Here is a 16,120-nt window from a genome sequence, read left to right on the forward strand (position 1 = left end):
AATTTTCAACCAGGATTTTTAGCATCAATTTAGCATCATGCTTTAATTATTACTATAATGGTCACCAAATGGTGATTTTCTAATTAGATTCTGTTTTTCATTTTGAATATGAATATCCTCTGTTTAGCTTCAGGTTTTCTCATGGTTCTCTTAGCACAATGTCTTGTTCTATTTGCGCTGTACCTGGTATTTTTCACAAATAATAACTTCATAACCAGTACTTTTTATGATAGTAGGATCATCTGTTCCCCCTTTTCTTGGCAATTGCAGCTAAAGGTAGCACCTAGTACATTAAATATCTCTGGCAGAATAGCCTGCTTTCACACTATTTTGTCAAAATTACTCTCTTTGAGTGAGACAATCAAGGTGGGTTTTTGTAGAGTATCTGTTTGCTGTCGCTCTGTCTTTGAAGCATCTTGAATCCTCTTCTGATGCTGTAGTGACAGTGTGAACTGGTGAAGCATAAACATAGTTTAACCTCATATGAAATGATAACCTGACAGTCCCTAACTTGTTCCGGGCGCAATACCAACGAAGGAGAACCCACAGCTAGAAAGAAACCTGGATTCTCATGGATCAGCACAGAGATAGTTTTATAATATAATGATAAAATAGAATCTACTAGATAAAAATAGGTAACATATATGTAGGTATTTTTTAAAATCAAGACTGGAAATTTATGTTATCTTAACAAAACAGCCAAGTTTATGCTTTTAGTCTGTAGTCTAAAAAGATATATCACGTGCAGATTATTTTATTTCTACTGTTTGTACTGCGGCTCAGTTGTATGTAATACACACTTACTGAGTAACCTGCCTGGGCCTGTGGAATAATTAGGTAATGGGAAAAGAAGAATAAACACACACACACACACACACACACACACACACACACACACACGGCTTTAACTTGCAAAAAAATATTGGAAGAAATACTTTTGATTAAATTTTAAGGTCTGCTTATAAACATCTGCATGTGATCACATAGTCTGGATAAAGATTCTTATGCTTTGCAGAGATTGTGGAAGTGTGTTCTAGGTAAGTTTTTTTACATTGGTTTAAGAGTAGACCTCCAGAATGGTAATGATGTGATGAGATCTTATTTAAAGACCTCTTCCTGCCCTGGCCGGTATGGCTCAGCGGTTAGAGCGTCGGCCTGCTGTCCAGAGAGACCCAGGTTGAGTTCCTGCTAAGGGCATATAACTCGGTTGCAGTTTGTCCCCGGCCCTGGTTGGGTCATGCGGGGGTGGCAACTACTCGATGTGTCCCTTTCACGTCGATGTTTCTCTCTCTCTCTCTCCCCTTCCCACTCTATCTGAACAAAAAATGGAAAGATGTCCTTGGGTGAGGATTGAAAAAAACAAACAAACAAAGACCTCTTCCTGACTGGTGATATCATTTCAGTTTTCATCATAGTTCCAAAAGAGATTTTAAAAAAACCCCACAAATTTCATGATGATTTGTTGGTCTTTAAGAACAATGAAAACAGTTTAATTTTAGCTGATCTTATAGATGTCAGTCATTTAGGTACCCTTTTCTTTTCTTTTTATCCTCACTGAGGACATGCTTAGAGAAGGGAAAGGAAAGAGTGAGTGAGAAACATCGATGTGAGAGTGAAACGTTAATAGGTTGCCTCCCATATGTGCCCTGACTGGGTATCAAACCTGCAACCCAGGCACGTGCCTTGACTGGGAGTCGAACTGGCAACTCTTCAGTGCACAGGATGATGCTCAACCAGCTAAGCCACTCTGGCTGGACATAGGTACCTTCCCCCCCTCCCCCCTTTTTAAGCAATGTTTTAGCTTTTTATTGCTAGAACCTACTGAGAGTATAGTACCTCAATGGTTACATCTCAGGGACTTTTTAAAAATTGTCCACTGCTGTTTTTCCCAGTGTGAGTAGAGTCGTTCTGAACTGACCCTTTTAAAAAGTTTCCAGGGTGGCAGGCAACACAGCAATGAGAACACTTGTAAACAGTTTATTACATTAAGCAGAATATATTTTATCATTGTATAGTTATCAACTTGTATACTTACCTCTCTCTGGAGTGTTCATGAGCATTTACTTTGTTCATAGCAAATGACACCGTAGAGATGCTGAGTCGGGGGACCCAGATTCTAGTCCAAGATCTGCTGTTCAGTTTCTGTGTAATCTTGGACAGGCCATTATCTCCTCTGAATCTGTTTTCTCATTTGTAAAAAAAAAAAAGAGATTAGATAATCTCTAAGAACTCTTACAGCCCTGAAACTTTTCTGATTCAATATGTATTGGTATGTAATTGGTTCTACTCAAAATATATATATATATTTTTCAGAAAATGAATGGGATTTTGGCTTCTATACAGATGGAAATGACACAAAAAATTCTAAATCCTAACATGATTTATTTGTTCCAATTGAAACATTTCATGTTTATATCTACACAATGCCCACACATGTGGATAAAGGTTAGAATTTTAGCATGACTTGGAAAATTATGGGATGGCTGCTGTTGTAGATGATTCTCACATAGCTGCCCTGGAACCCGATTCTGCATCACAGAGCTGGAGTTGGGTCAAGCTGCCCTGTCAGTGAGAGCTGCAGGGACTTCGTTTGCACAAGATTTTGGCTGTGTGGGTCTCAGCTTTCAGCTCAGACTTGGGCAGCAAAAACCACGCTAGCCAAGAAGCTGGGAAGTAGACTTATTTTAATCAATCAATACAATGCACAGATGAGCTGGTTGAGACACCAGAATCTGATGAAGCCCTGTAACTAAACTGGCAGAGGTGTCTATGAGCCAGTCTGGATGCAGTGTGTGTCCAGTGGGTTGTCAGGAGGCGTTGATGAATTAGTAGTGTTGTCAGGAGACTTCACCACAATTCTAGGCTTGAATGCTGCAAAGGACATCTGGTTTCCCTTCAATTTACCTGTCAAAGCCAACAGCATCAGATAGTTTGATACCATGCGCCTAATCTATTATGGATTCTTATTTTTGAGAAATGGTTAGATATCGTTTTAAGTAACTTGAAGAAATTTGAATTACAAAAGCAATGCATGTTCACTGTAAAAACATTGAAAACTACTAAAATGTATAAAAAAATGAAAAGTAAGAGTTCTTACTCCTGTCCACTCAAACTCTTACTCTCCGTGAGCACTATTCTATGCTGTTTTCTAGATTAAACTAATCCACAGACCCAAGTATTCACTTGGAACATTGGTACCTTAACTCCCCTTACCTCTTCCTAAAGAGATTCCATTAACTCAGTGTTCTGTGGAGACGGTGACAAAATTAGTCAGGAAGAACTGAGCCCTATCACCCAACTTATGTAATTCCCTGTGCAGTTAATCTTAATGGTATACTACAAACCTTTGCATTTATGAATACAGTTTGGGTTCACCACCTTCTCACCAGATCATCCCTAAAGCCTTTAGCCTGGACTGGCTAGATTAAGTGTCCTTTCCTTTTCTGGAGTTCGATTCTCCCTTTCTCATCATGCTTATTCTCTGTCGTTCTCTGAGTCACCATGTCACCTGTAATGCTCCAGGCAACCATTTCTTACTCATACCAGAGCAGGTGCATTCATTGTAGGTGTCTCACATCCAGTCGACCGTTATTCAAAAGCCAGTCTTTAAATTCGATAGCATTTCTGTCTCAGCCAATCTTCATCAACTGTTTATCAGCTGCATTTCTGTTGCTAATTGCATAAGTAAATGCAAACGCAGGTAATTCCGAATGCAGGATGCCTTCTGTGAAAATGAATTCTGTTAATGACATATTTCACTGTCTGCTACAAAATGCTTTCTGGAAAACGGTAGCTAGCCCATACACGGGTGTAAGTATGTATGTATACATGTGTATTTGTACACGGAGGCACACACATAGTTGGGGTTGAGGCTGTTCTTCACAGGTGTCCAGTGGTCCGCTGACTGCTGTGGTGTCTGCATTTTCTGGAACGTACCAAGTAACTGCACCCTGGGCACAGAACCACAGCGTTTCCTGCTCTGATGGCTTCATTTGTGTTACTGCTTCAAGACGACGAATTGAATTAAGTTGACTAGGCCAGCAAAGCTGAAAATTGAATTAATTTCAGATTTGTAATGAAAACTGGATCTCTCCTACACAGTGTTAACTAGGGCCCTGTGGGCTATGCGAACTAAATTGGCAGTCTCTCATTAAAGTGATATTTTCTCCGGTGAAATGTACTGGCACTAAATAGGCTCTGAAATGCGTTATGCTCCGAGATCACAGCTGCCATCAGGGCTGTAGAGCTGACCCCAGTGTTCATGAAACCCATAGAATCCGCAGCGCTTCCTAAGTTCGGTACGATCTGCGCCAAGTATTTATGGAATTCCTGCTCATGACAGGCTCTGCACTAGGCAATTAGGATTAAGAATAAGTAGCTGATGATTCTTGTCATCAAAGGGCTTCCAATCTAATGAGAGAAATAGCTCTACATAAAACCAACTTCCTGTGACTCGGTTAGTGATATGAGAGAAGTCATGTGGAATTGTGGATGCAGAAGGGAATAATTCCATCTGGTAGGTTTGGGCAAAAAGGAAATATATGATAATAGATGTGAACTTGGATGGATTTTACCAGGCAGAGAGTTGTCATCCAGGAGTGTAGAAATTACAAAACATTTCATGTAAAGTTAAATACTGTGGGATCAATGCAATTTCTTTTTTTTATCCTCACCCGAGGACAACATCGGTCTGTTCTGCTGTCCCCTTGTCGGAGGGTAACTGACTCATGGAGGACAAGGCCCAAAGGCTCAAGAGAGTAAAGCCCCTCAATGATTGCAGCCTGCTGCCTAGGGAGGGGTCAGACGTGGGTGACCTTGGAGAGCTAACTGTCCAGCTGTGGCTCTCTCCTTTTCTCTCAGGAGGGACCAGAGCTCCAGTAAGGACCTTAGTCCTTAAGGACCAGAGGGCTCCACTAGCGACGAGTCCCAGGGGTAGCCCAAAGCTGGGAGGACAGCGCCGCAGACGAGCTTCAGGACTGCTTTCCCTGGTGCTTCTTGTGTGTCCACCACTGTCTGTCAGTCCTCTGCCAGGCTGTCACACTGCTGTGACAGACCTCCCACTGAGCCTGGTCTCCCCTGGGCCCACACCTGCCAGTGTCGCCGGACATGACGTTGCTCCCTCCCCCAGCCCAGCAGGGCTGGCCTTTCCTCCACCCCTCATTACTCAAGACAGAGCAAAGGCATTGCTCGTATTTCTTTCTTCCCTTTTTTTTAGAGAGGAAGGGAGAGAGGTAGAGAAAGAGAAACATCGATGTGAGAGAGAAACATCAATCAGTTGCCTTCCGAACGTACCCCAACCAGGGATCGCACCAGCAACCTAGGTTTGTGCCCTTGACCAGGAATCGAACCCTAGACCTTCTGGTGCACAGGACAAACCTCCAACCAACGGATCCACACCGGCCAGGGCCCATTGCTCCTATTTAGAAAGGAATTACAGGCCTGGAAAGAGATTTACGAGCGGACATCTGTATGTTTAGGCAAAGCATCACTAGGTAATTACTTCCCATTGACATGGTTTCATCTCTCAGACCTCCACAGGAGCCGTATCTCTGTGTCCTCTCAGCTTTAATCTACAACATACACAACTGGGAACTTCTTTCTTTCAGGTAACTTAAAGTTTTTATTTGAGCATCCATATGTCTGTTCTGTGCTCAGAAGAGATGGATAGTCAAAATGTTCACTTCTAAGCAAAACCACCACTAGGTTTTCTGTCAGAGGCAGCTCAGTTTTGTACAAGAACATGGATTTTGGGTTCAGATCTGGATTGAAATCTAGTTCTGCTGCTCACCATCAGTTTCCTTTGATAACTGTTTAACTCTGAGTCTGTTTCTTCCTTTTCAGTGTGGGTCAATGTGACCTGTCTCACAGGATTATAAAATGCCCCCAGCCCCTTGCTGATGACTGACACAGAGCCTCCTTTGTCTTGTTGTGTGGCTGTCCCCAAGAGGTGGCTGCTCTCACTTCGGCCTTTTCGGCGGCATTCCAGCCAGCAGGAAAGAGAAAGGAGGCACAGGGAAGGGCCCTTCTGTGCCCACTAACACTCCCTGGAAATTGCATGATTCCATGTTCATCGTACAGGCTAGAGGTTGGTTGCATGGTTGCACCTGGTTTCAAGGGAAGGTAGGAAATGTTGTCTTTGTTCTTGGCATTTATTCATGTACCCTGCTGACATTTGCACATTCTGTTTCTGAGAAGGGAGTATCTTAGGATGAATTTCCCAGGAAGCAGACTCTGAAACAACGTTTAGCTTGCAGGATGTTTATTAAGCAGTGCTCTGTGGATCAAAAGTGTTGGAAGGGAGGACAGAGGAAAAGTCAAGCTACAATGCAGGCCCAATGAAAGCCTCTGTGCGCCTACAGCTTGCTCCGCAGCTGAGATGGCCAGGCCTTTCTGTTCCTGTGTTGATCAGTCATTAGGTATGGGCTGGCCTGGGAATAGGTATGACCTTGGGCGAGACAACTCTTGGCAGTTGAGACGACCCTTGAAGAGACTGACAGCTGGAGACTGTAGACAGCACTACCAGGGAGTGGGCCAACGGGCCTTCATGGAAGGGGATCCAGGTCATTTTGGTGTCCATCCCAGGGTGAAGGGGAGAGCTAGCATATTTGCCACACTCATCATAGAGTGTTTGTGAGGCTCAAATCAAAGAAAATGTAGAGGGCTTTTGCAGCGGATTTGACTTATGGTAAATACCCAATCAGTCTTAGCTCTGGTATTAGTATTTACCAATGTTATTTTAATGGGGAGATTTTTCCTTTCAGAGCACCCCATGGGACTAAAAGAGTTGGAAATCCCTAGTCTAATGATCAAATTTAGAAAATAAAAAATTGTGTTGCAAAGTCTTTAATTTCTACTCCATGTAGCCTGAGTTTAGGCCTTGACTAATGTATTGCATTAGAAAAGATTGTATTGGCATTGCTTTTGACTTTGGTTCTCACCAGAGGGGAACTATAGAAAGTGCTTAATCAAGTTTGATAAAGTTTTATCTACTTTATTGTTATTTAAAAAAACCACCTTTATTTTTTAAATTAAGTCTACTTATTATTGTTGTTGTAGTTGTTTTATTCTCTATTTCATTAGGGTTTCTTTTTATTTCTACCACAATTGTCCAGGTAAGGACAGCTGTGCTCCTGGACAAAGCTTTATTGGCCAGCTTCATCCCCACGCAGTGGAGACCTGGAGTTCCCACAGACTCTAACCTGCTTCCCTCTGACCTCAAGGCTTCCAGAAGGGAAGTCTCCCACCCCTGATTTTGGTGCACATCTTTGAGGTTTTAGCATACAGCCAAAGACCTTTTCACTATTAGCTATTTATTTGGTGCCTGGGGTGGGGGATAGTTGTGATGGTGGGGTGATGGGGAGGAGCTGTTCTGCAGGAGGTCATTTAATTGAGTATCCTGATGACTCAAGGTCACTCCTGCTTCTTTATTTTATTTAAAAAAAATTTTTTTTTCTTTATTGATTTTAGAGAGAGAGGAAGGGAGAGGGAGAGAGAGGTAGAAACATCGATAAGAGAGAACATTGATTGGTCGCCTCCTGCATGCCCCCCACTGGGGATTTGGCCCACAACCTGGGCATGTGCCCTGACCAGGAAATGAATCGGCGACCTCTTGGTGCACGGGTTGACGCTCGACCACTGGGCCACACTGGCCAGGCCACTTCTGCTTCTTATATTTGTTTGATTCTGAGCTTGGACTTTTGTGCCCAATTTTAGGTTGTAGGTTTTTTGCTTTGGGTTCCATATAAGTTTGAGCCCCTTGCTTTCTATATTTCAGATATACATTCAAAGTTTTAATCTGCTATTAGTACACTCTCTCAGTATTTAATTTTTAGTGAAATAGGACTCTAGGGTCATCTTGACAGTGCGGGAAAAGCTCTGGAGACAGGAAGCATAATGATTATTGTGTTGTGTCCTTAAGGGGCTTCATTTAACTTCTGCACGTTGTAATTACCCACTTGGGAAAGACAGAGTCGTGAGTTCCACCCAACACCAAGTCCTTTCCTCACCCCGAGAGTGACCGTCCACCTATTTATAGCAGATTTAAAAGTAGACTTTCAAAGTACACTATTGCCTTCAAAGCAGACTTTCTAAAGTGCATTTAATACAAATATTGGGAAGTATTTACATGTGAACAGATATAATTGGTTCTATCTTCAAATCTAAGTTTATATAGAGAAAAAAGATAACATGTTTAAATCAAAAGATAATCCAGATGTTTATCACCCAAACATTCAAAGATAGATAATGTCAACTTGACTAGACTGTTTTTTCCCCACTGACTGGGGTCTTTGGACATGTTGGGGGGGCGAGAGTTCTTATATATTTATATGCACCTGTGAATTTCTAAATGTTTGATTTGGGATTACGTTAGAGTGTACAAATCCAGAGTTAATTCTCAAAAGAGAATGAGATGACATCAGTTTAAGGTGACAGGTGAAGAATTTCTATTAGGTTCCAGGAAATCTTATTAATTGCTAACATTTATTGCTAAAGAAGGTTCTGAACTTTGTGCTAAATATACAGAGAAGGAGAGAGAGAGGGGAGAGGGAGGAGAGGAGAGAGAGAGGGAAGAGTTTTCTGCCTTGTTTGATGAGAAAATTCTATACCCTCTCCCAAATTGGGGCTGAACCATAATTCTGACCCCCTACAAGTGCTATAATTCCAAATAATGATTAAGACCACAGTCCATTTTATAATTCTGCTTGAGATGCAAAGCTATGCACTAGGTCAGGTGGCACATATTTCTTTTTATTATGGTAAGATGGAAGAGAAAGGACTGAAATATAATTAGAAGTGCATTGTAAAGAGTGCAATTAATATATATTAAATATATATTAGATTCTACTTTATATTCTTTATAATTGTGATAGTAAGAATGAATTAATACTTTTTACCTTAACCTGAGAAATGACAGAGCTGAATTTGATTTCTTTGAGTTCAGTTTTAATGAAACCTGAGTAGGTATTTTGAATGACAGAGCTGACAGGAGGGGAAAACCATTTTGGTCACAATCTCATGAAGTAGTCAGTGGTAGAACTAGAGAAGAAAATCTCAGATTTTTGACATCTGTTTCTCTCAGCCCTATCTGACACGGCACTAACTTGTTTTTTTAGAGTACTCTTTAAAAAACAAATCTTTTCAAAAGTTGAAAAAGTGAAATGAGATGGTTGCAAAACCTTCAAATAATACAGAAATGTCCTACAATGCAGAATGATACTCCTCCATCCTCTCCACCTCCTAAGCCTGCTTTCCAAAGGTCACTGCTATTTACAGTTGGGCGCATATCCTTACAGACATTTGTCTATGTAGATACCAACATATATGCATTTAACCAACTGAGAGACATTTGGTTGTCTACAGTTTTTCACTATTTCAAATTACACAACTAAGTACCTTTTAACCCAAATAGTGTAGTTATCTATTGAAATGCAACTGGAAATGAATAATTAGATATGTTACAAATTATTTAAATCTATACTCTTACATAAATCTAAACAACTTACTAGACTGGATTGTTTAACATGGTGGTTCAAAAACTAAAGCTATTTAAAAAGTCCCCAAACCAGAGTGATTTAATATTTCTTAGCATTGGCAAAAATGACGTCTGTAGCTTTAGACTTGCACAGATAGATGGTCGACTGTCCAGGAAATTCGTCAACTTTAAATGCAGAGATCGTCTGTGTGGTTGCTTTCCAAGAGGGCTGTACTGCGGTGAATGCATTAAAAAGGCTTTTATTTCTGCCTGCATTCTCTATTTATTTTTCCCAACAATAAAGGAAACTATAATATTGGAGATCTGGAGGGGAATTCAAGGTTAAAAAAATAAATACACAGCGCTTATGTCATTCTCTAAAATGAGGCATAATAATTATAATTCTTTAGGGAAATACCTTAAATATACTATACAATTTTCTAATGGAATAATTGCAGCCTGGCTATGAATATGGGATGGCGAACTGAACAAGGTATTTTTGTGGAAACATGGTTGAAGGATAGTGCTGAAGAATAAACTGCATTATGCTGTGTCACTTGAATAATAATTTCAATTTTGTGGATTCAGGAGTATGATAGATGGTTTATTTTTGCCATTAAGCATTTGACATGCTGCTTAATTTAAAAAGGTTGAAACCCTACATGTATTTGTACTTTTTCTTTGGGCAGTGGGAAAGGAATTAGCTCTGGTATTATGGGTTTACATGTAAAAATTTAAAAGGTAATACTAATGGTTTTTTATACATGAGGATATACTACTGAATACTAAAAATAACAGTTTACCATTATGGAATGCTTACCATCTGCCTGCATTGCTCTGAGGATTTAAACATTAAATGACCCCAATAACCCTCCTAGATATATACCTATGATTATCCCCACTTTACGCATGAGACATAGAAAGGTTAACACCTGCTCAAGGACACACAGCTTGAGAGTGGTAGGGCTGGCCCAGGTATTGAGATTTTTCTGGTAGTGGTGACAGATTTGCATTGAGCCAGCTGTCCATTCACATTCTCAACAGGACCCTTCTGTGGCCAGTGAGAGGCAGGACATTTTGTTTATTTATTTTTAATTCCCACCCGAGGACATTTTTCTATTGATTCTTCAGTTAGAGCGGGAGGGGGAGAGAGGGAGAGAGAGACACATCAATTGGCTGCCTCCCATACGACCCCAACCAGGGCCAGGGACTGAACTACAACTGAGGTATGTGTACATGACCTTGACTGGAATCGAACCCATGACTCTTTGGTCCGAGGGCCAATGCTTTGATTGCTGAGCCAAACCGGCCAGGGCAGCAGGACATTTCGAAAGATGTGCTTTAGGTAAGAAGATACAGCATGTGGTTGTGGGATAGGAAACATTTTCATTTTCATACAATTGGCTCACAAAGAAATTTAAAAGTTACCACCATGCTTAAACTAAATGTCTTAGACATTTGTCCAAATTATGGCAGTTTTCCTTCACTGGTGAAAAGTTTGAAATATAATTATAGCTAGACAGTACTGATAAATGATTGAAGTTAGAGAATCCTAAATATGTTTTAAAGCTTATATCCAATACTAAAAAGCATACAGGTGTTAGAGTGAAGTACGTGTATAAATTTAGTTTTAAAATTTAAAAATTGGTTAATATTGAGTTATCTTTGCCACTTTTTTTGTTTTATCCTTACCCGAGGACATTTTTTCATTTTTTGTTCAGATAGAGTAGGAGGGAGAGAGAGGAAGAGAGAGAGAGAGAGAGAAACATCGACGTGAAAGGGACACATCGAGTGGCTGCCACCTGCACGAGCCAACCAGGGCTGGGAACAAACTGTAACCAAGGTACGTGCCCTTGGTGGGAACCAAACTCGGGTCTCTCTGGACCGCGGGCCGGCGCTCTAACCACTGAGCAAAACCAGCCAGGGCTATCTTTGCTACTTTTAATTATAGTATACATGGTGGAGCAAAGTAGATTCACAGTTGTTCATTTGGAAAATAATAGAATAATTAATAAATAGTTTGATGATACAAGAATAAACTGTTTCGCATACTCATAATAGTAAACCTACTTTTGCCCCACCCTGTATGTAACTGAATTTATGTTTTTTGTGCCAACAAAATTGCATTCTATATTGTACAGAAATTAGTCATAAAATAAAACATTTGAAATAAGACTGTGCTGTTACCAAGTTATATTCTAAATTTCTGTACCACCTAATTAGTTATCTTTCTGTACTTGTGTTAAATTTTACTTCAAATTTAAATTCCTTCATTGCTAATCTTACTTGGTTAGTTCTTGGTTAGTTCTTTTCCCTTGGTATTTTCCTAGCAGTAAATAAAACCTATAAAAATATTTACAAAATGTCATTTTATTTCTTAAAATATTATTTTGTGTTTTTAAAGTCAAATTTATATATTGCATGATAAAAATTAGATTTTAGAGTAATTGACATAAGATTTTGAAATATTAGGAAGGTTTCCTAGGGAAATTGAAAAAGGCTTGGTTTTCCTGTATTGGGATTATTTTATTTTTCTTGATCAAATTCAAGCCCTGCTTTTAGTTTCAAAGGCCCCATTCTTACTTCTGGAGTTCAAGTAGGATATATTCAGTGATTCTCTCTGGTAATTACTTTGGCCTTCTGGATACTCTTTTGGCTTCTCAGCTCTCTTTGTAACAAATTAATGAATATGTCTAACCAAATTATAAAGAGTTATAAATAATTCTACTAGATCAACCTGAATTTTTTTTTTTTTTACTAAGTTCTATCTACCTTTCTTGTCCAAGATGCTTCAGTATTCCTACCTTCATTCATTGTTCATCCTCTCCACCATCTTATTTTATAAACCCCTTGCTTCTTGATTAAAGGCCGTAAATGCCACTATTGAGCATGTTTTCTGGGGGATATTAGGGCATTCTGATTAATTGAACTTTTTAGTTACATGAGGGCTAATAAAAAAAAATCTTACCACAACCAGGTTTGAAGTTGTTCTAAAATGCATCTTCACATTTCTCCCAGGAATTCTATAAAATGAATATAAGAATAAAAGTTAATAACTGTGGGATCAGACAATATATTATCTCAGACTGTGCCCACATGTGTCTGTTGGGTAACCTGTGTGGTGAGCCCCCAGTGTCTCATTAGTAAAGAGAAGATGAGGGTAGCACCCGAGTTAGGGCTGTTGGGATGATGAAATGAAATAATTTGTGTAAAGGGCTTAACATTCTGCCCAGTGCTAGTAAAAGCTCAGTAAATTATAGATGTTTTATTGCTGTCAGTGACCATTAGATTTGTCCTTCTGGATTATACTGCCTGGTCAGGAAGTTAATTTATGTATGTATGCATGCATACATTATGGCTGTATGTATGCATGCATACATTATGGCAATCAGTAAATAACCAGTAGTAAAAGTCACATTATACTGTATCACGTCCTACATGGAAAAAAAATTTATTACAATGCCTGGGAAAGGTCACTCACTGACCTCATATTTTGCCTCATGAAACAAGAAATTATTCTTATTCCATGGTAATTGATGTAGATGCATACTTCTCGTTTTATTGTTATGGATGTTACATGTAATGAAACACTGCAAGCAAAAACAAGCTTAAATCTTTTCTAAAATTTGTACTTTAAAATCTTGTCTGTAACTAGTTAATGTATATTTTTTTCTTTATTGATTTTAGAGAGAGGAAGGGAGAAGGAGAGAGAGAGAAACATCGATGAACGAGAACATCGATTGGCTGCCTCCTACATGCACTAGTTAATACTTAAATAATCTTCAGAACATCAGAAATGATTTTTGGTGTTACCATGTGGTCAGTTTGTACCCAGTTTGTACCTTTTCCACATCTGGAATAAAATTATATTTTATTTTAAGAGCTTATCTGACTAGATAAGGAAGTAAAATAGAAATAAACACCTGTTCCCAATCTAATTTTTAATATGTAGTTGAATGTGGATATCTGATGTTACGCGGAAAAAAAATACCCATAAAGTTAGCGGCAGTTTATAATGAATTGAGGCTAGCTTGACCCAACTATGACAGATCATAGAAAATGAAAAATTGTGAGGCTTGATATTTTTAAAAATAAATTTTGGGAAGACAAGGCTTTTAAATAACTATGAGATTAAAATCACTCATTTTTTCACTACCTTAAGAAAATTAACTTTTTTCTTTTTGCATAATACTATCTGTATTGATATGTAGCATAATACAGTTGTAATGAGACTACATGCTAAATTGTATTGCGCTGTATTCATTTAATGTTAATGTAAGTGAATTCACCCTGCACCATAATTATTATTTTGCATATCTACATTCTAGCATATCATATTCATGTTTCATAATGTATTAAACTGTTTCCTTAATGTTTCATCTTTATGTAGTTATAAACTTTTAAATCAGCAAGCAGTCTATTCCATTGTGTTTATCTCTTTTATGTTGAATTAGGATAAATAGTTCTGAGTAGAATTACCAGGTAAAAGAGTAGAAATACTAATACAGCGTTTGCTACATAGCACCTATTTCCAAAGTGCTGGACAGCTGTACTGTCACCAATAGTGAACATATATAATGCGCCTTGCCAGCACCGGGTGTTACGTGTTTTTGCGACATAGGAGTGTAAAATGACGTTTAAAGATACCCCAGTTTTGTTGCTAGGGAACAGAAGCGCTTTCCGTTGGCTGCCGCTCCCTGGTGAGCTGCTCCCAGAGTAGCCCTGTTACCTTCGGAGCCCGCACCTCCCGGGCCTGGGCGCGTGCCAGGCAGCGCAGGCTCCCAACAGCCCCGCTAAGGGTTCTTGTGTCCTCATTTTACAGATGAGAACGGAGGCTTAAAAAGGAAAAGTAACTTGTTCCAAGTTACCTAGCTAGCAAGTATTAGAGATTGAACTCAGACCATAGGATTCTTAAATTAAAACTCTAAACTTATCCATATAGTATAGATTCAGACATTGGTTACATGTAATGCAAATATTTATTTGCACCCATATTTGTCTTTTTAGTTTTGATTTTGTTCTTATTCTGCTGTGTAAAAATTCCATCCCCACACTGATTCTGTAAGTTTATAATGGACAAGTGAAACTTGTTAAATTTATGTAATTTGGTAAGTTGGCAAAGTATTCTTTCGATGTGTAAGCCCTTTTCTCTCTGGCTTGACCTCTTTGGCCCCAGAGCAGCTGGGGTCTCACTCTCACGATGGGTCTAGAAACAGTGGGGCAGGTGGAGGTGGGCGTGAGAAGACAGATGTCCTGATGTTGGGACGTGTGCCACACGTGGGCTCTCGCCTTGTTCCTAAGCAAGGCAGGTACCGCCTAGGGAGACTCAGCAGGGCTCCAGGGAGCCAGGGACTGTGGACTGTGGGGAGGGCGCGGACACGTCATTCAGGGCCTGCTAGTGCTCAAAGTGACCAAATTCTCTTGTTTTCTCATCAGTATCCTAACTCTCATATAAAAATCTGGGTCTCCCCCGGTCTGGGACTTGTCAGTAAGAGAAATGAATGAGAGAAATGAAACTTGATTTGTACCTAGATGTCAGGTTTGTATGAGACTTTCAAGAGTATTTGTATTTTAAAAGGGAACCAGGGGAAGATTGAATTATGAAGACTTGAAGTCAAACAGGCCTGACTCTGAGTCCTGGCTGTGTCCCAAACAGGCTGTGTGACCTTGGGCAAGTTCCTTAACCTTTTTGAGTCTCAGTATACTTGTGTAATAAGGATTGTTCTCGAGGATTAAAAAAGATCATGTGTAAAGTAGCACATAGCAATTGATCTATAAATAGTAAATAATAGTCATTCAATGATTAATAAATGCTTATGGAACTGAATGTAATTTTTCATAATAAAGGGGAGAGCTTGCTAATGGGGAATTTAGAGTCATGTCCATGGAGATGTCTTTTGTCCTGGGAGGCTTTCCTGAGGCCCCTCAATTCAGATTTTATAGGAGAACTTTGTCCCTGTCAAGTAGCCTGTGTGTCTAAGTGAAATTTATTCAAATGTTCTTGAAATTAGCAAAATGATCAAATAATATAATTGGTTATTTGGCTGGTTTACTAATGTGTAGAGTCTAACAGACTAGTGGATCAGTCATGATTTGGAATCCCAAAAGTGTTATTTCTGCACTTGTTTGGTTATGAAGTGGGATGGACATTAATTGGCTTATTTAAATAGGACCAGACTTTTTGAAACATCTATTTCAGAAGCTGAAAATTTATTTCTCCTGAAGTTTTAATAAGCCTACCGTATTTAATATATAGCTGTTAGTCTCTGTTTTTTCATGTAGCCAATGAAAATGAAAGTCATTTCTGCCTGGCTGGGTTCCATAGACGCAGTGCTAAATCCAAATGGTTAGTAACATCAGCTTTATCTTCTTCCTCCTTTGCCACTTACCTACATTTCTTAATAAAACTAGGCGGTTTTGCTATCTCTCTGCTCTCTATTCTTTTTCTTGTATTTATCATCTGTTATCTTTTTCCATCCATATGTTTTCCATTAATATGTTCCCTCTCTGCCTGAGTCCTTCAGCATTGTGACTGTATGTCAATAAATAGCTTTTGGAGAATACTTGCCTAAACAAAACAGAACAAAAAATATTCATTTTTAGCAGGTGTTAATGGTGGACTTTAGAAAGAATATGCTTTCAAAAGAT

The 16,120-nt window shown here is 39.3% G+C and overlaps 1 protein-coding gene across 4 annotated transcripts in view; it reads left to right on the plus strand.

Annotated features, from left to right (window-relative positions):
- EML6 (EMAP like 6) overlaps nucleotides 1-16,120 on the plus strand; it is a 242,075-nt gene that overhangs the window by 32,668 nt on the left and 193,287 nt on the right. The gene's annotated exons all lie outside the window — the stretch shown is intronic.

This window comes from Molossus molossus, unplaced genomic scaffold (genome assembly GCF_014108415.1).
Source record: "Molossus molossus isolate mMolMol1 unplaced genomic scaffold, mMolMol1.p scaffold_m16_p_15, whole genome shotgun sequence".
In the NCBI taxonomy this organism is placed as follows: domain Eukaryota; kingdom Metazoa; phylum Chordata; class Mammalia; order Chiroptera; family Molossidae; genus Molossus; species Molossus molossus.